This window comes from Atheta coriaria, unplaced genomic scaffold (genome assembly GCF_025399875.1).
Source record: "Atheta coriaria isolate IRGN ID8LTWV9N9 unplaced genomic scaffold, Caltech_Dcor_3.1 hic_scaffold_7_pilon, whole genome shotgun sequence".
Classification (NCBI taxonomy): domain Eukaryota; kingdom Metazoa; phylum Arthropoda; class Insecta; order Coleoptera; family Staphylinidae; genus Dalotia; species Dalotia coriaria.
Genome location: NW_027045449.1, coordinates 7,216,925 through 7,233,054, shown reverse-complemented (window position 1 = coordinate 7,233,054; position 16,130 = coordinate 7,216,925). Strand labels below are relative to the sequence as shown.

At 42.8% G+C, this 16,130-nt stretch overlaps 1 protein-coding gene and 1 long non-coding RNA gene across 5 annotated transcripts in view; one reads left to right on the top strand and one right to left on the bottom strand.

Annotated features, from left to right (window-relative positions):
* Positions 1 to 13,988, bottom strand: part of LOC135795881 (LIM domain transcription factor LMO4-B) — an 89,997-nt gene extending 76,009 nt beyond the window's left edge. For 2 of the 4 annotated variants that reach the window (XM_065307677.1, XM_065307678.1), the window contains exons 1-2: positions 13,283 to 13,988; positions 1,447 to 1,484 (exon numbers count right to left, since the gene is read on the bottom strand). The gene's annotated coding sequence lies outside the window, so the exon portion shown is untranslated. The remainder of the gene's footprint in view (positions 1 to 1,446; positions 1,485 to 13,282) is intronic. The other 2 variants (XM_065307679.1, XM_065307680.1) reach the window with 1 other exon arrangement.
* Positions 13,989 to 14,025: 37 nt separating this feature from the next.
* On the top strand, positions 14,026 to 14,788 carry LOC135795882 (uncharacterized). The gene is made up of 2 exons (XR_010549173.1): positions 14,026 to 14,388; positions 14,469 to 14,788. It is a non-coding gene; the product is annotated as an uncharacterized lncRNA (long non-coding RNA).
* The last annotated feature ends 1,342 nt before the right edge of the window (positions 14,789 to 16,130 follow it).

Genomic DNA, 16,130 nt, shown 5'->3' with positions numbered 1-16,130 from the left:
GAATAAACTGTAGAATGCAGATAGAAGTATAAAGTTTTTACGGCTAAGGCAATTAAATCCATATCTATACGTATTTACGTCTGGAAATTAATTACCATTCTTGGTATTGTGAAGATAACCGAAACATGAAGTAAGCAAAGGCGTAATGAGACAACGAGCAAACGAGGGAAGAAAATATACGACGCCCGACAAGAGGTTGCTTTTTTTTCTTGCGTTTGCTTGCTTCTACCGAAGTGTATGCATATACCTATAGAGGAGGAGATGAGGGCGAGATTTCGAGTTTTATTGTTTTTTGCCTTCGTAAAGTTATAAATTAACGCGGCGATTAATTCTCAGCAAAATATATCATGTGCAACATAAAATTTTTACGTCCGCGAAACTATCGCAAAACGCAAAGCACTAAATATAAAATTAATTAATTGCGGTGATTAAACAAGAAGTTCATCATCTCACAATATGACGATAATTTCCCACCTAAAAAAAACACGTGCGAACGATACAGAGAGTGCAATTGGGAAAATGGCATTCATGGTCGATTTGCGTTTTCAATCCCCGGAATCGGTCGATCCGATGAGCAATGCGCAATACCCAATTTTCGCGCGGCCACATACACTCGTTCGTGAAGCTTTCGTTTAACTCGCTCATTTAACGCATCGACTGTTCAAACGTCGAAAATTTTCCAAACTGTTTTATGCGCGATTGTGACGGATCGTGCGTAAATGTTGTTGCGGCGTTATTTTTTCGTAATTTCGGATTGTCGCATATAAAGCCGATTGATGCAAATGCAATTCAAGAATCCGTGTTATCCTACGCCCGCAATGAACAAATTCTGCAGCCAGGGTAATGAATAGTGTGTAGTAATATTTCTATCCCACGCGAAATCAATTGGCCGTGGTTTGCAGAAAATTAATTGTAACATCATCCGGAAAACGAATATAATTGCAATTCGGGTGCACGCCTGGTGTATGGGTCGTTTAATATCGCGCCTGCCGAGCCTCAACCGAGAGTCTACAAATGTAATTCTAGTACTTGTAATAATATTCAAGTGCGACTGGAAAATCCGAAAAGAACACAAGACGGAACGAATGCGCGGAAGCTGTGCGAAAACGTTTCGCTTTCCGTGCGTGTGTGTGCACCACCACGACTAAAACACACAAATGCAGCCGAAAGAGAGGCCCTTCTTTAATTTAAATTCTTCATTCTAGCGCTTTAATCTCGGGGGACGCGATGCGCTGCTCGCAAAGTTACAGAAAACCATCTCGCAACACAAGCCCCCAACATGCTTGGAAGCAAGCGAGAGAGTAAAACACGCGCAGTTTATTTAAACCGCAAAACGCTCCTAGTTTTTGATTAATCAAAGCGCAAATTAAGTACGAACTTGAAGATAAAATAAAAATCTTGTACCAGACATGGAGACAATATATTTCTGTCGTGAGTTTTACATACCTTGTTTGTTTGCATCAAGATAATTAACAATATGGGGTCTGTAACAAATAAAAAAGAAATATATCAATATCAGACAAATGGTATGTGCGTAAGAAAAATATTGCTAACAGCGTAATGTGAACATGAACATGCGAGAGTGACATGTTATCATATTAAATGCGACTGCGCGGGGGTGAGAGGACCGGATTATGCCACAAAACGATCCTCGGAGACTCGGTGGTCCCGGGACGATTTACTAAAGGGTTTCCAGTTAAGTCGGCGGCGGTAATGCGCGCCAAGTGTGGCGGCGCGACGCGCTGTGGTTCACGAAACACTCGTTTATTATACATCCTTATTATGCCGCCGCTTACATGACATTTAACCGCTTTCCTCGCGCAATTTTTGCGTGCTTTAGTGAAAAATCATTGTAAACAAACACGCGGTCATCTTTATCTCCTCCGATTTTTATCCCCAACTGTTAAAATGTCAACGGAGACAACTAAGTGAACAGGCAAATATTGCCGAACAAATGTTTGATTTGTAGAAATAAGAAGTATTGGACGATGAACGCGGGGATAATGCGAGGCGTGTATAAACGCAATGGAAAAAAGATATTTTCGAGATTTCAAGTGATTGTTGACACAATACGTCGAGGTAAACATCTTAACTCGCTATTTAAATATTGACGTTGGTTCATTATGGAAAGAGTAAGCACGATTCGAAGAGCGTTCGAAGAGATGGGCACAAGGATCAGGAACAAGCACCAAACCAACTGCATTTTCATCGGCAGTGAAGCGAATGTGCCAACCTTGAAGTAAGTGTTATTATCTATCAATTAAAAAATTATCATCGTACACACTCATAATGTTATGATTACTGCAACGATTATCGCGGTAAAATAGCGTAATATTAATATATTGTGTTGATTGCTTTGCAAATGACGTCATTTAAATTTATCAACATTGCACAAGAATAATAATAATCACAATACACGCAATTAATAAATGTATCAATATATAAATATTCGAAGAAGTGATAAATCACAATTCAATGAGATTTAATTTTTTTGTAATTGACACCTCAAAAGTGCAATTTACGTACGCCAATAGTAAAATAATTATTTGTTTTGATATTTTAAATTCGTAGGCTAGTGTTTACAATCCTGAAAGGCAGAAACGAGGCGCACGTGATATGGAAAGAAATGAAAGCAACGGGAATTTTATGTCGACGGCACATGTGTGCCGAAGTAATCGTATAAATAATGAATAAATATTAATGCAGTCGTACCCGCACGATGCACGCGTGCGCGCACATAATTCGATACTAATGTATCATTAAGCGATCACGTATTCAATTAAATATTTACATAAAATAAATCGACTCGCGTTACGCGGTGCTTGGCTATACCCGCGCACACCACACCAACTCACACCAGCTAATTGAAGGTATACAAATGCGTATTAGGTACGCGTATCGTTTAATTGACATGCACGTGCCATTATCTAACCTATATTGAGAGAAATCTTTTTGGTTATTAAATGCGCCACTCGGTGGCACTGGCACCACAAATCAAATTAAGGTTTCAATAGTATTACTCTATAAACAGGTTGGTTGGGTGATTTAACTTTTTTGCTTTGAAAACAATAAGTATTAAAAAGTTTAAAGAGGAAATGAAATCCTATAAAAACACTGAATAAAATGAGCCAACCGAAAAAGTTCCTAATGCGCTGGAAGGGTCTTCGTTGGTGGTTTCGACGTTTACGTAAAGATCCCACAAGAACAACACGACGCCGTCGCCGAACAAGAAGAATGGTGGAGAGAGCAAGGAGAAATATAATGGGATGCGTGCATGCAACAGTGGCGTGCGCGTGTAGTATGTGTGTGCCCCCTCGTGAACACCGCGGTAATTATTTCAAATTGGTGGCGTATAAACCGACGCCGAATGTTACACCTTCGGCCATTATTCTTCGACTTTATATGCAGGTAAAAGGTCCGCGCGCCGACATAACCGACTCAACTTTATTACAACAACACTAACAACAAACGCTGAGTGTATCTATGCGAAAGCGTGCACGATTCGTACTGAACAGACCCCACTAACGTGTACTTTGTTGTGCGTCGCGCGCGGTTCTATTTTAATAAAATAAAAGCGGCCCGCCTTTCGTCACACTTATCACGTCAACGTCAATCTTCTTCGCCGCGCCGCTGCAAACGTTTTTCATAACATAACAATCTGAACAGACTAGATCCATGCACAAATCCATTCAGAATGAATAGGAGAATAATACCACTTTAACCAATAAGAAGTAAAATGAGCATCAACTCGCGCAGGCTCTTGGATTTTTTATTTCTATTTCAAGTAAGCGCGTAGGCGTGCAATGCTATAATTTACACTGAATATACGAACGATGAATAAACCATATAAACTTAAATTAACTGAAATACAATGGTAGGTAGTACGAGAGGGTGAGTATAAGCTAAGTAAAGTTAAGTATACACTTACTGTACGCTAGTACGCTAGTTTAGTAAAAATATCGTTTTGGCGATATTGTGAGGGTATAGCGTACAGTAAGTGTTTACTTAACTTTACTTAACTTAAATTAACTATATATTTAATTATAAACAAAAAAGAATACTACAGGGATATAAATTAAGGCGCCAAATGCATCCGCGAAATTTATTGTAAAATTTAAATATGCAAAGCGAGAGAAACAACACCATCATGATTGTTGTTAGGTTGGCTGTAATCCGTGCTTAAACTGCGCCACAGCTTAAGACCTTACCGGAGACGATGGAAAAAATCCGCCGAGCGCGCTTAAACCGTGCGTGACCGTTTATGTGTTATTAGTGGAAGTCGCTGAAGTCCCCCCCAGGTCCGCCACACGATGCTTAAACTCATCGCACACACGCGACTCGATTGACGTGTGTATGTGTATGGGTTCTCTTCGTCCGCAGGGAACTTTTCTTATTCTTGCGCTCTTCTTACACTGTCTCTCGCTGTATTCACTTGTAATACCTTTGATACTTAAACGCTTACGTCGGCGCAGGCGGTGTGTTCCGCGATGGCCGGCCTACAACAACAAAAACCAGTTTTCGACCAGAAGAACTTCTTCCTCCAGCGCGCCGCCGGCAGACGACAGCGTTTACAGAGTAAGTACTACAAACTACACATTGTGCTTAAAATACTCTCGGTATGGAAAAAATAAAATTAAGTAAAATGTGTTAAAGTTGCTTTTCTTTTAGTTTAGCTTGATGCTGAATTGCAATGAATGAAAGTCGCTTATATTTATTTAATCACCGACTGTAATGCCCGTTAATATCCGTACTTACATAAATGAAGGGCTTTAAAAACAGATTTGGAAAAAACAAAAGCTGCATTATGAAAGCGAGTTTGTTTAGTCTAGCGAAGCTCGGGACATTAGCTCACGTTGTAATAAACGCTACAAGATTAAAAAACAAATCAGCCTTTTGCTTTGTGTTTTATTTATAAAAGTGTACATGAATGCAAAAAAAGGAACACAGCTAGTTTTTGTTTGCACTTTTAAATATCCAAACGACCAGTGTATTGCATTGTAATAGACTAAAAACTTAAAATCAGACCAACAATAAAACACCCAACCGCAGGAAGAAAAAAAGAAGAAAAAGCACCTCAACAATATACACAATCAGAGCGCTTCATTATTCTGATTAAATCGTTTCATCTTGCGGGATTCGTTCATAAAAACTCAAAGCGACCGAGCTTGAAATAGAGGGAAGCACAAGAAAAAGAAAAGTCCCGAGATTATTGAGTGGATTTTTAATTAAAAATTAATTAATCTGGTAGGTGCTGAGTGCGGCAGTGTTTCGTTCTGGTTTCGGTGCACGCCGACGTGCTGAACACCGAGGGAAAAACGTTCGTTCCCGTCTGAAGCCAGAGCAAAACGATAGCAGCGGAGTAGTGTTGTTGTTAGTTGTTGAATAATCTTCGTCTCGCTTTTATTATCCGCAGCGCATTTTCATGCGAATCGAAACCCGACAAATTGCTGTATGAAAGAAAACCAACTCAATGAAATTCCGAACTGCAATATTAAAGTATAATTGGGAGCTACAGAATCAATGATCGTAGATCATCGTCACAGGAAGTGCGCTGAACATTTAAAGATTCTGAAAATGTCAAAAATAAGAAATTCCGCGACGATAATAAGGGCAATTATGTCCCCGAGTCTACCAAGTTTCGACGTTTATTCCTGTCGCCAAGCGTGCGAGATGCCCGTTGGAAGTTTCGTAATGAATTCTAAATGCGATCGAGTTGAAATTTTTAAATGAGCCGTGAATCCTTAGTCGTTGTTGGTCGGGCTGGGGCAGGACGTTCGCCTCGTAGTTTACGCTTTTTACGAAAATTTTTATTACTCGCATTTTGTGTTTCGTATTATTTATCCCACCGCTGTAACGCAACCAGGTTTGTAGGTGTATAGCTCCGCCAAGAAATGATGTTTGATCTTGTTGCTTGGTTTTGTTACGCCGGCCGCCTTTGACAGCACATTGAGTATACTTAAAAATTAGTCACGTTTTTCCAAACTTCTTTTACTTGCGTCATTTCGTCAAGTTTCATTAGCACCGTAGCGGAAACTGAATGAACAACCGATTGAAGGTTGTAGTTGATAACAGTAATGTCCCCGGCATTAAACCATCAAAAGCAGGACGATTATGCCAAGTAGATTATTATTAAATATATTGGTAGAGAGAGCAATCGCGGCGATAGTAACTGTGCCGGCAAACAGCCCGCAAACAAACCATCCATCCATAGTAAATCAATTATTATGTTCAACCTAATATGATTGATGTACATGTCAATTAGCTTGTCCGTTACCCACCGTGCGTTTCTTGCGCTATTGCACGTACTCCTGGCACATAACAAGCACGGCTTCCTCGAAGAAACGGACGAGAACCAATGATCCTCGCGCGCGCGTCTTAATCGGACTTCATTCGTCAAACCAGATGCCAAGAGAGCCAGATGAAAAAACCCAATCGCCGATTATTATGTTACCGCATCGGTAACTCATTCATTGATCGAACCAGACACGATTTCTTTAGCCGTGCATTATAGATTAATTAAAATAAGATATACGCCATGACGTGGGTGATAAAACCTACCACCTACTCAGGTAAGCTTTAATGACTCTTGGAGCAAAAAAATACCGCACTGCCGCCCGACAAGTTCTACCTACTTTGAAGCAAATTAAAAGTTAATAAACAATGATACAAATAAATAAACAAAGAAGTTAAATGAAGCCTTTTAATAACCGGAAGAACTTTCATCGAGACGCACAACTGCCGGAGAAGAAGCCAGAAGCTCAACGCAGTTGTTCCTGTATTGTCTACAATGGCTGAGTAGAGTTGGGTTTTAATTAAAATTTCTAATTAAAAAAATATTCGTCGCGCTTAATTAGCGCACAACTTTGTGCAAGAGTTTGCTTCGTTTCGCCGAGGCCGTTCGCCGTCTAGCGCTTCACGCCACAACAAGTGGATGTGTAGTGTGATACTTTCCAGCGTTTGGTTTATTTTAATTGTGAATTTTTAAAAGCATACTCGAGCCTCAAATTGGGGGGATGAATTGCGTGCACGTGTGGAATTTGCCGTGGTGCGTAATTACCATGTTTGCAACATACACAGGTTGGCAGCATTGAACAATGGGACCTTAAGGTTTTTGCACTCTCGGAGTTTCCCCTCTAGAAAAAGCTTTATTACCTCCGCCGACGTCGGTCACCGCCGTTCATTGGCCAATATTACACCCGTTATAAAATTTCAATTTAAAAGATTTAACTCTTAATCAAAATAGTGTTGTTAATATAATATAGATTTATAAACATCACGTGGTATGGTAAGATGATGGGGATGGGAAACGCTATGGGACGCAAAAGTGCGTCGGTTTTGCAAACAAGCGAAAAACCCCTCCGAGCCAAGAGCACGCGCATCGCACGTCCGGAGGGTATACACCATTCGCGTTTCATTTCATCTCCATCCACCACACGACCACACTACACCACTAGGGTTTTGCATTAGTTTATTAAATCGGGTATTGTTTTAGCCGGGTCGAGCCAAAATGCATCATACAGCAGTAGGCGAGCGGCGAACGGCGTTTATGGCGAAACGATTGCCACCGCCACGAGCCAGAGAAAGAGAGAGCAACGCGCGATAAATTGCAGCTACAAATAATTGAAGTGGCGGGGGTGGAGATGCGGATGAAGCAATATCTATTGCTCCAAGCAGGAGTATGGAATGGACGAGTATAAATTTAAAGAAAACTGCGAAAACGTTTTACGACTTCAAATATAGACAGATGCATAAACTGGAAAAATCAATTCGCCTGTACCCTCCCACACTCATAAAATATTCGTTTGTAAAGCACTCTGAAAATCGTCGCGTGATTAAACAAAACTTTCTCGGTACAAAGATGTATAGCTCGAAAATATGCAATACAGATAATATTAATATTTACGATTATAATTGCTCGTGAATACCTCGAAACGACGTGTCAGAACGTCGATTAGAGGCGCGCTTTAAACACATTTGCATAATGAAAAGTTTTTTTGCACGCGAAAGCAGCCAGCGGTACCGAACGCCGACTACAAACTCGTGCAAGCGCACAACGAAGGAAACGAGAAGAGCATCGCGCCGGCCCCAACCGCCGTCATCCTTGTCTGCAACTTTTACTTTCCACACGGCACAATTTTTTTTGCACACGTTAAGCTCTTTTTTTTATGATCTGGATTACACTTTCTCGATTGTTCAATTTTTTTGGACACTTTTCGCGGCCGTGGAAGAATAAATAAAGAGTGTAACACTTCAACTTAAAATATCTATTTACCTACCTCGTTGATTGAACACAAGAGAGCACATAGTTTTAGAAGGGTTGGATGGTACTTAATCTATAGATTAGGAGCACTTGTTTATCGTAATTTGAAAAGATGCTTAATTGAAAAGAGGGGAGATGAAGCCGGTGCTCGCACCTGGCAGGAAGAGCAATTCCGCGACGCTTAAAATTTGAAACTAAAGACAAACAAGGTTGCCCCAAGTTCGCGGCGTGTTGCGCTCGGGGTCTTGGCCGAGAGAGCTAACAACCGAAACGTTTAGATCCGCCAGCAGGCAGCGAGCGCACAAGCGTCGGGCGCGCTTTGTCGCGAAACGAAGCGAGACGCCCGCGAGAAGAGAGGCAAGGCTAAAATAATTGAATATAAGATAATGTTCCATACATATTCATGGGGCAATTACATCGAGTATTGAGTATCAGCAGAGGTCCACGCGCGTCGAAGAGACACATCCGTGAGCTAATACGACTTTGAACACACGGGCGGTGCGCGTATGTCGACGACAGCGCACAAACTCAAGAAAAAACGGAACCCGCGTGCCCACCTTCTCGTCAACGCGCGAGCGAGTAACACACGAAGGAAAAGCTAGAAGTACCAATATGTGGAGATAAAACATTGTTAAATAAATAAATTGCTTAGATAAAACCGGCATTAAGTAACCGAATTTATGATCCGCAGAAGAAACAGGTAGGTTTCTTCTCATACTCTACGTAACAAAATAAACAAATTTAGTTCTGACTTTGAAAAACAAAAGAATTACAAAAACGAATCTGGAGTGAGAGGGTGGCAAACAAGCGAAAGAGCAATCAGCGCCATAGTGGTCGTGAAAAGCTTTTAATTGAATGTCAAGTCGATATTAATTAAATGCGTATTTAGTGCGCGGTCTCATGTGTGCCGACTGAAGATAACACGCCGAGAGAGCGTAAAACCGGAAAAGCGGGAAATTACGTGTGTATACGTGTGTACACGCACTGCGCTAGGAAAACCGAGCGCTCTGCCGAATGGGAAAACGACAGCCCGCGAAAGCGGAGCGTCAGCAACGCGACGAGGAGAAACGCACACACGCCGCCTACCGCCGCCAGGCAGGCAGATAGAGGTGAGGAAAAGGGAGCACGAGCGCGAGCATTGACAAAACCGTGGAATATTTGCGCGGAATTCTTCGCCATATAGTTGTTAATTAAAGTCCTAATTCCGCACCAGACAATGACAGTCATCAAAATAGATTAAATTTGGATGAGTTTTATTAAATCGCTCGCGGGCTTTCCACGCCCAGGCACGATTCACCTTCGAATCCGGAGACTTGACTCACGTAGCAAATGTCAACCATACTTTATGTATTATTTATTATTTATTTATAGAAAATAAAAGTGAAAATCGAACACCCGGTGCTCCCTGATAATAATTTAGCATATTTTGATTTGGCTATCTTTCACTAAAGTATACGTAATTACGCCTGGTAATAAATGAATAAATTATTGATAATAATAACATTTTAACGGTAAAATAAACAAGTACCACGGCACGAAAATAATTAACTTTTGGCATTGTATCGTATTAATTATATGTTAATTTGACCTGAAAACCTTCTTACATCGCGCGAGCCCGCTGAATGGCTTAGCGGGCGCAATGTGTAATTAAAAAATCGATTTAATTACCAGCCAGAGCGTCTAAAATAGATCGTTGAAAAAAAAACATGGCTAATTTCAAGAATGTGCTGCCACTCAGCCCACACAATCCGTGTTTCAAACCATAACGCCTTTGGTGGTTATTTAAATGTATTTATTAGAGTATTAGACTATTCACATACTGCCCATGCGAGCGTAGGCAAAGCAGTCTCAGCGCGCACTCATCCGCGTTGCGTAGTGAGCATCATAATAAACGCCGATAAGATAAAATCAGCGGATCATGTTGCAAATTGAGTGGATTAGAGCATCGCATCGAAGCGAACGAAACGGCGGGCGCACACAATCCCCGGTCGCGTTCACCCTCCGATTCGAATCTTGGTGTGGCTGTACACACAATTGATTAAAGCCGCCGCCGCTGCCGCCGTCGGTTGCTCGCCAGCACACTCAACTTCCACAGCTCGACGCGACGCTCGCCACCGCCACCCTTCCGAACGTACCGCCAGCACAACCCTCTCTTTCAATTCGTGAGCTAATATTAGCAAATGCGATCTCTCTAATAGGCGACTTTATTTTTTCACTAATGAAATGTTTGTTGATCATTAACTGACCTGTGTCAACTTGAAAATTTCCACGCAGCCCACCCAAGAAGGAAGCAAAAAAGAAAAAGAAAACAAAACAAACGCAAAATAAATCTCGTCACCTCGCCACCTCTTGTGATGACCAGCAATTAAGCAAACGCGTTTATAAAAGTTTAGGAGTGACTACGTAGCTGTAGCACAATGAAACGACGAATTCAAGAGCGCGTGTACGACGTGTCGTTTACCACACTCGATGTTTCTTCATTCCTCAAGCTCCTCCAAGCCGCTGATGATGCTACTCGACGAGCGATCGTGAGAAGCGTAAGGCACGCAATAAAATTCTTCGGGTCACACGAGTGGTTCCACTCCTAGGCTCTCGTCCGAAAACATTATCCTTCATCTGACTAGCGGCCCAGACGAAGGGAGTGAGGAGAAGGCACGCCACGCACGAGAGACGGACTCAGAGGTATCAAAACGAAGGAGACAAGTTATTCGAGAGATTCAAAAAGATATAAAAGATGCGGAGGCAGATAAAACGTCGTCTTGACCAATGACCGCGACCAAACAAAGAAGATCAAGGTTTCCCTCTACGTTATTTTACCTGTCATGGAATTCTAGGGGATGAAAATATTTGAATGATATAATTTTAATTTCGGTGCGTGCTTATGTTCAAATCGAGTATTATTCATGATCGGGTAGGTGCTCGATCGTGTTTCCGAGATGATTTGTTCAAAGGAAAGCGCCGCTAAAATGCGCAAAGATGCATGCAAAGAAGCAAAATAAAAAAACACGAAACGAAAAGAAAACGCAAAGAAGGACCCTTCTTCTTCACTTCTGCTGGTGCACACACAGTCGAGTTTTATACATATTATATATGGCGGCGAGATCTGTATCTTTTAACTCTTCTCGGAATTGTAAATTTCGTGGCTCGAATTTACATCTTTTTTGAATAAAAATGAGCGCGCGCAACTTTTACGAGTACTGCCACAATAACACCGGCCGCCGCTCTACCTTTGCAGAACGCGCCAAAACGAATTTACAGTGAAATACAGAGTGTTATCGAGGTTCTTCGCAAATTACGATGGAATCTAATCGGGCTGTAAACAATGTTTAATGCCAATTTGCACTCGCGGAATATCGACGTCAAAAGAACAGCATACGCGCTTGGATTATCCCGGCTATTAGTTTGCAGTTTAATGCGTTTGTGTAAAAAGCGCATCGCACAAGACAAATCTTTCCGCAGCGCACATGCTATTTCGCTGGTTTTTGCTCAACACCACTGCACTGCCACCCGCACGCCCGCCAGTCGCGCCGCATCTTGTAAACATAATCAAATTTATTAATAGAAATAAAAGTTTTATTATGCAATTTATGTCTTAGTCACATGTAGATCTCGCACGCACAAGACACGCGAAAATTCCAAAGCGGGTTATTCCTCGGTAAGTAGGATGCGCGAGCGAAAAATAGTGCCCGGTTGCATTCCCGAGCTGCCGTAAATGAAATAATAAATTGGGAGGACAGAAATATAAACACGAGACGTTAATATATTAAAAGGGAACGAAGCGGCCAGAAATGTCGAGACGCGTTTCGCTTGCCTGGCAGCGTACGCGCGCGCGCTTTGCATGCATGGGTGTCTCTCGATGTCAGGAGATTATTAATGGAAGGTGACGTCACGAAGACGTCGACAACGGCGGAAGGATGCCGAATGCATGCGTCTTCGCAACCACACAAAACCGAACACAAAGTGGCAGCGAGTGGGATAAGATGCATTGTAAATAACGAGTTTAATAATAGTTTAATTAGTGAATATTGTACGCGTACAGTACGGGTGAATATAAACGCGATGAATTAAGGCTAGTACTGAGGTTTTATATGAAATTTCAGCATTCAGTACCACATTCCATTCAAGAAGCGCATCGCGCCGCTGATCCACAGGTTGAAAAGTTTTTCGAACTCGCGGTGTGGAGAGCTGCTCCCCGCGCCCCGACGAGAGACCGTACGAAGCGATTGAACCCGACGAACGACTAGGAGAAGTCGCGCGCGGCACCGTGGAGAGAAACCGCGACGACCCAACTATTAAAAACGCACACAGACGCGACTCGAGGAGTTTGTGTTGCCTTGTGCCCTGGCGACAGCAAAGCGAAATCGGTAACAACAGCACGACCTTTGCAATTTACAACGACGTAAACCCTCCAATTCAATCTGCATCGTCGGGGCCGACCAGCAAAACACAGTGCGTGCGCGCAACACACACACAAAGCTAGTAGAAAGAAATTAAAAAAAGAAATCAAAATTTATGTCCAAATATTGTATACGCCAACTTTAATGGTTGCAACGGCAGCGCCACACGGAAATCTATTAAGGATCTATTCTTCTTTTCGCACCTCGTGGAAATAGATTTCGTTTTTTTTCACCCTCGTCGCCACGTGAGGAAAAAGGTTTTCGTACTTGGCTAGCGAATGATAAAGCACTATCGAGGCGATTAACGTATGCAAACGAGCACGTTTTGTGGCGTTGCTGATTAAAGCGCGCTCGTATTGCTAACATGCTAACGAAACATTGATAAGACAGAAAAACGTCAGGCGTTCAGCACCATAGAGTTCCATACTTGACGTACTTGCTTAATATTAATAACTTGTGATAATGAAAGGGGAAGCGCGCGGCGAGCGGCTAATACGCCGATAAAGAGACAACGCAAAAAAGGAAGTAAACATTGCGGCGTTTGTAAACAAACCTTCGTGGCGCGATAAAAACAAGTGGATGATTTCTATTTTACTCTACGTACAAATATAATACGCACACTTACGTTTTGATAGCGGATGATACAACGTGGTCACTGGTTGTGTTGTGATTCGTTTTCTGAAGATTGTCCCCAAACTATTAATCAAATTAGATCCTCGAACGGATTGGAAACGCGCACTTGGTCACGAAACAAAAAAAATATAACAATTTCACTTTACGACTGCGGTGCTTTTTCACGCGCGCACTTGTATCTACTATTTACAAACCTATCCAACCTTCAATTAATGTAATATGCACAACGAATCGGTCACAGTGGTGTACGTAACAACTATGGTCGCGTAATTATGCAAATAAAAATTCAGCGAACGCGTGGTGCGGAGCGGCGAAACGACGTCGTAGCGACACGCCAGCCTCGAGTCGACTGAGTGAATTTCGGTCGCGCTCGCGAGCCGCGCGCGTCTGGCCCGCGTTCTCGTGCACACACGGGCACAGCCGGTGAGTCGATCTGGCGTTCAGCGGGCACAATCAAACATCGGCCGGCATCGCACGGCTTCGTATTGGCGTTGTACACGTGCGTGAGCGAGAGCAAGTTAGTGTTCGGTATATCTGCTCGATTGCGGCATGCACCTGGTTCTCTGGCGCGGAACTGTCCTGCCGTCGGGTCGGGTGGTGAACGCGACCCTGCGCTGCGCCTCCTGCGGAGTTGCGAGCGACGTTGCGGCAGGCACGAGCTCTCTCGACGAAGTGGGTGCGTTGAGTGCGCGCTCCTCGCCGCCACAGCTAGTCGAGTGGTTCGTAGCGCTGCTTGCGAGCGTGTCCGCTGCCGCGCCGCGGCAGAGCCGCTCAGAGGCGGGCCGCGGCCTGTTCGCGGTTGCGCGAAATGCGTGCCAGTAGGAATCGCGAAACGGCAAGAAGCGCGCGGCCGGAGGTTGGGCATCGGCGCCGCCGTCTCTCCGCAGGTGACAAATCAGTTGTGTTTGATTGGACGTTCGAACGTTATAGTCCAGGTATCGGCCGCGCCGAGAGGATGTGCTCCACGTGCGTGCGGCGCTTACATCGGCCGCACCGGCCACCTTCATTAATTTCTGATCGCGCTCGGACGCGCACGATACAACTTCATATTGGTGCCCCCGACTGACCACCACCGCCGTGCGCCGCATTGACTAAATGGTATTCCATCCAATTCTATTCTCTGCGGCCTGCTGCTGCGCGCTCCTGTTTAACTTCTATTCTACTTTAACATATTCCAGAATCCATCAGGGCCACGGTAAACTCCGTAATGGACAATGGGAGCGTCGAGTCCAGAAAACGGGGGGGCAAATTTATGAGAAATAAATGATGAATTCGCCCAATCGAGACGTATTCATCACTTATGCATGTCTTGCTTATATGGACGTCAGGCACCAACGTCGATTTATTTTGCACGGAATAATAAAATGAATTATTCCGCGCTGAATTATTTAGTTTCCGAACTTTTATTTCAACGGAACCTAAACGAGCTTCTCATGTTCGTGCTCATCAAATATAAAACTTATTTTCGCCCAAATAAAGTACTCACAATGTTCCTCCACGACAGTATTATCTCAATATTACTATTTATTATAAACATAAGATAATTCAACTTCGACTAAAAATTATCATAAATTATTTTATTAATAACCTGGCAGTAACTAATTTGAATAATGCCGGTGGTATTTGAAGAATGTCTGGAAATCTGTAATAATTTTAAACACTGCTATTATCAGACAAACACTAGAACGGCGTATAAAAAACATCGGCATGCAGTCCACGTCATGGTCGAGTAAACTTCAAGTGACCTGAGGCGAAACGCGATGCCGCTGCACTGATAAAACATTTGATAGATGCGGCATTAATCCGAAGACCGCGCGGGAGCGAAAGTCCCGCACCCCCCGGAGGTGTCCCTCCCGCCGACGTTATAATTTTTTAGGCACCCACACATACATCGCTCACAAGACTAACCACAACAACGGAAAGAAAACAGAGATAATCGTTCACGCATATGTAATGCGCTGCTGAGCGTAATGATGCAGTAAAGGTATTCACCAGCATAAATAAAATGCGCGGACGAAGAAGACAGTTCGTGTACGGTGCCCTGGTGCAGGGGAGGATAACGGATGAGTGGTTTACGCACGACCCGCGAGGTGTATATGTAGGCAAGTTGGTGGTTTTTGTGCTAATAAGCACCTGCTTCCATATGGTCTGATTCATGGTGGTTAAACACTGTATTTGGTGCTTTCTTCGCCCCGAGCAGGGTTTTAAATTTGTTTTGTTGTGTGTGCCTTTGTGCTGGGCATAAATTATTCACAAATTGAAAGCAGACTATTTTCTCAATCTTGCTAAAAAATATTTCACAAAAACACAACGCGCTTCAGGTTTACGAGTACCTATTTGAAATAAATTCATGATTTTATGCATAATTCCAGCTGGCAGCTTGACTTTAGAGTTTGAAAACTGAACTCAAGTGTAGTGAAAATTGTTGTAGATTGGTATTAACAGCCAAATTTGTAGTCGGAAGCAGTAAAATGTTGAAATGCAGAGATTTTGATTTCAGCCCGTCGATGATAGATAACAACGGCGAGGAATTAGTTGTTAAGTACACGTTCACAGTGCATACCAATGAGCGCCGGAACAATAGAATGCTTTAAATGCTATCAGCAATATCGTGCATAGCGCACCAACGTAATACTAGTCAATAGGTTGAACACAATTCATATTTCCAGTACATTAAACCACTTGAAGCGGAAAAACGAGAGCACAAATTTGGGATGCAGGACTACTTGATATCACCAGCGCATACGCAAAAAAAAACCGGAATTTTGTTGTAAAATTCAACGAATTAAAATGCAATTCAAGTTATTTCCGGGATTAAATCAAGCAGGTAAATATTTTAA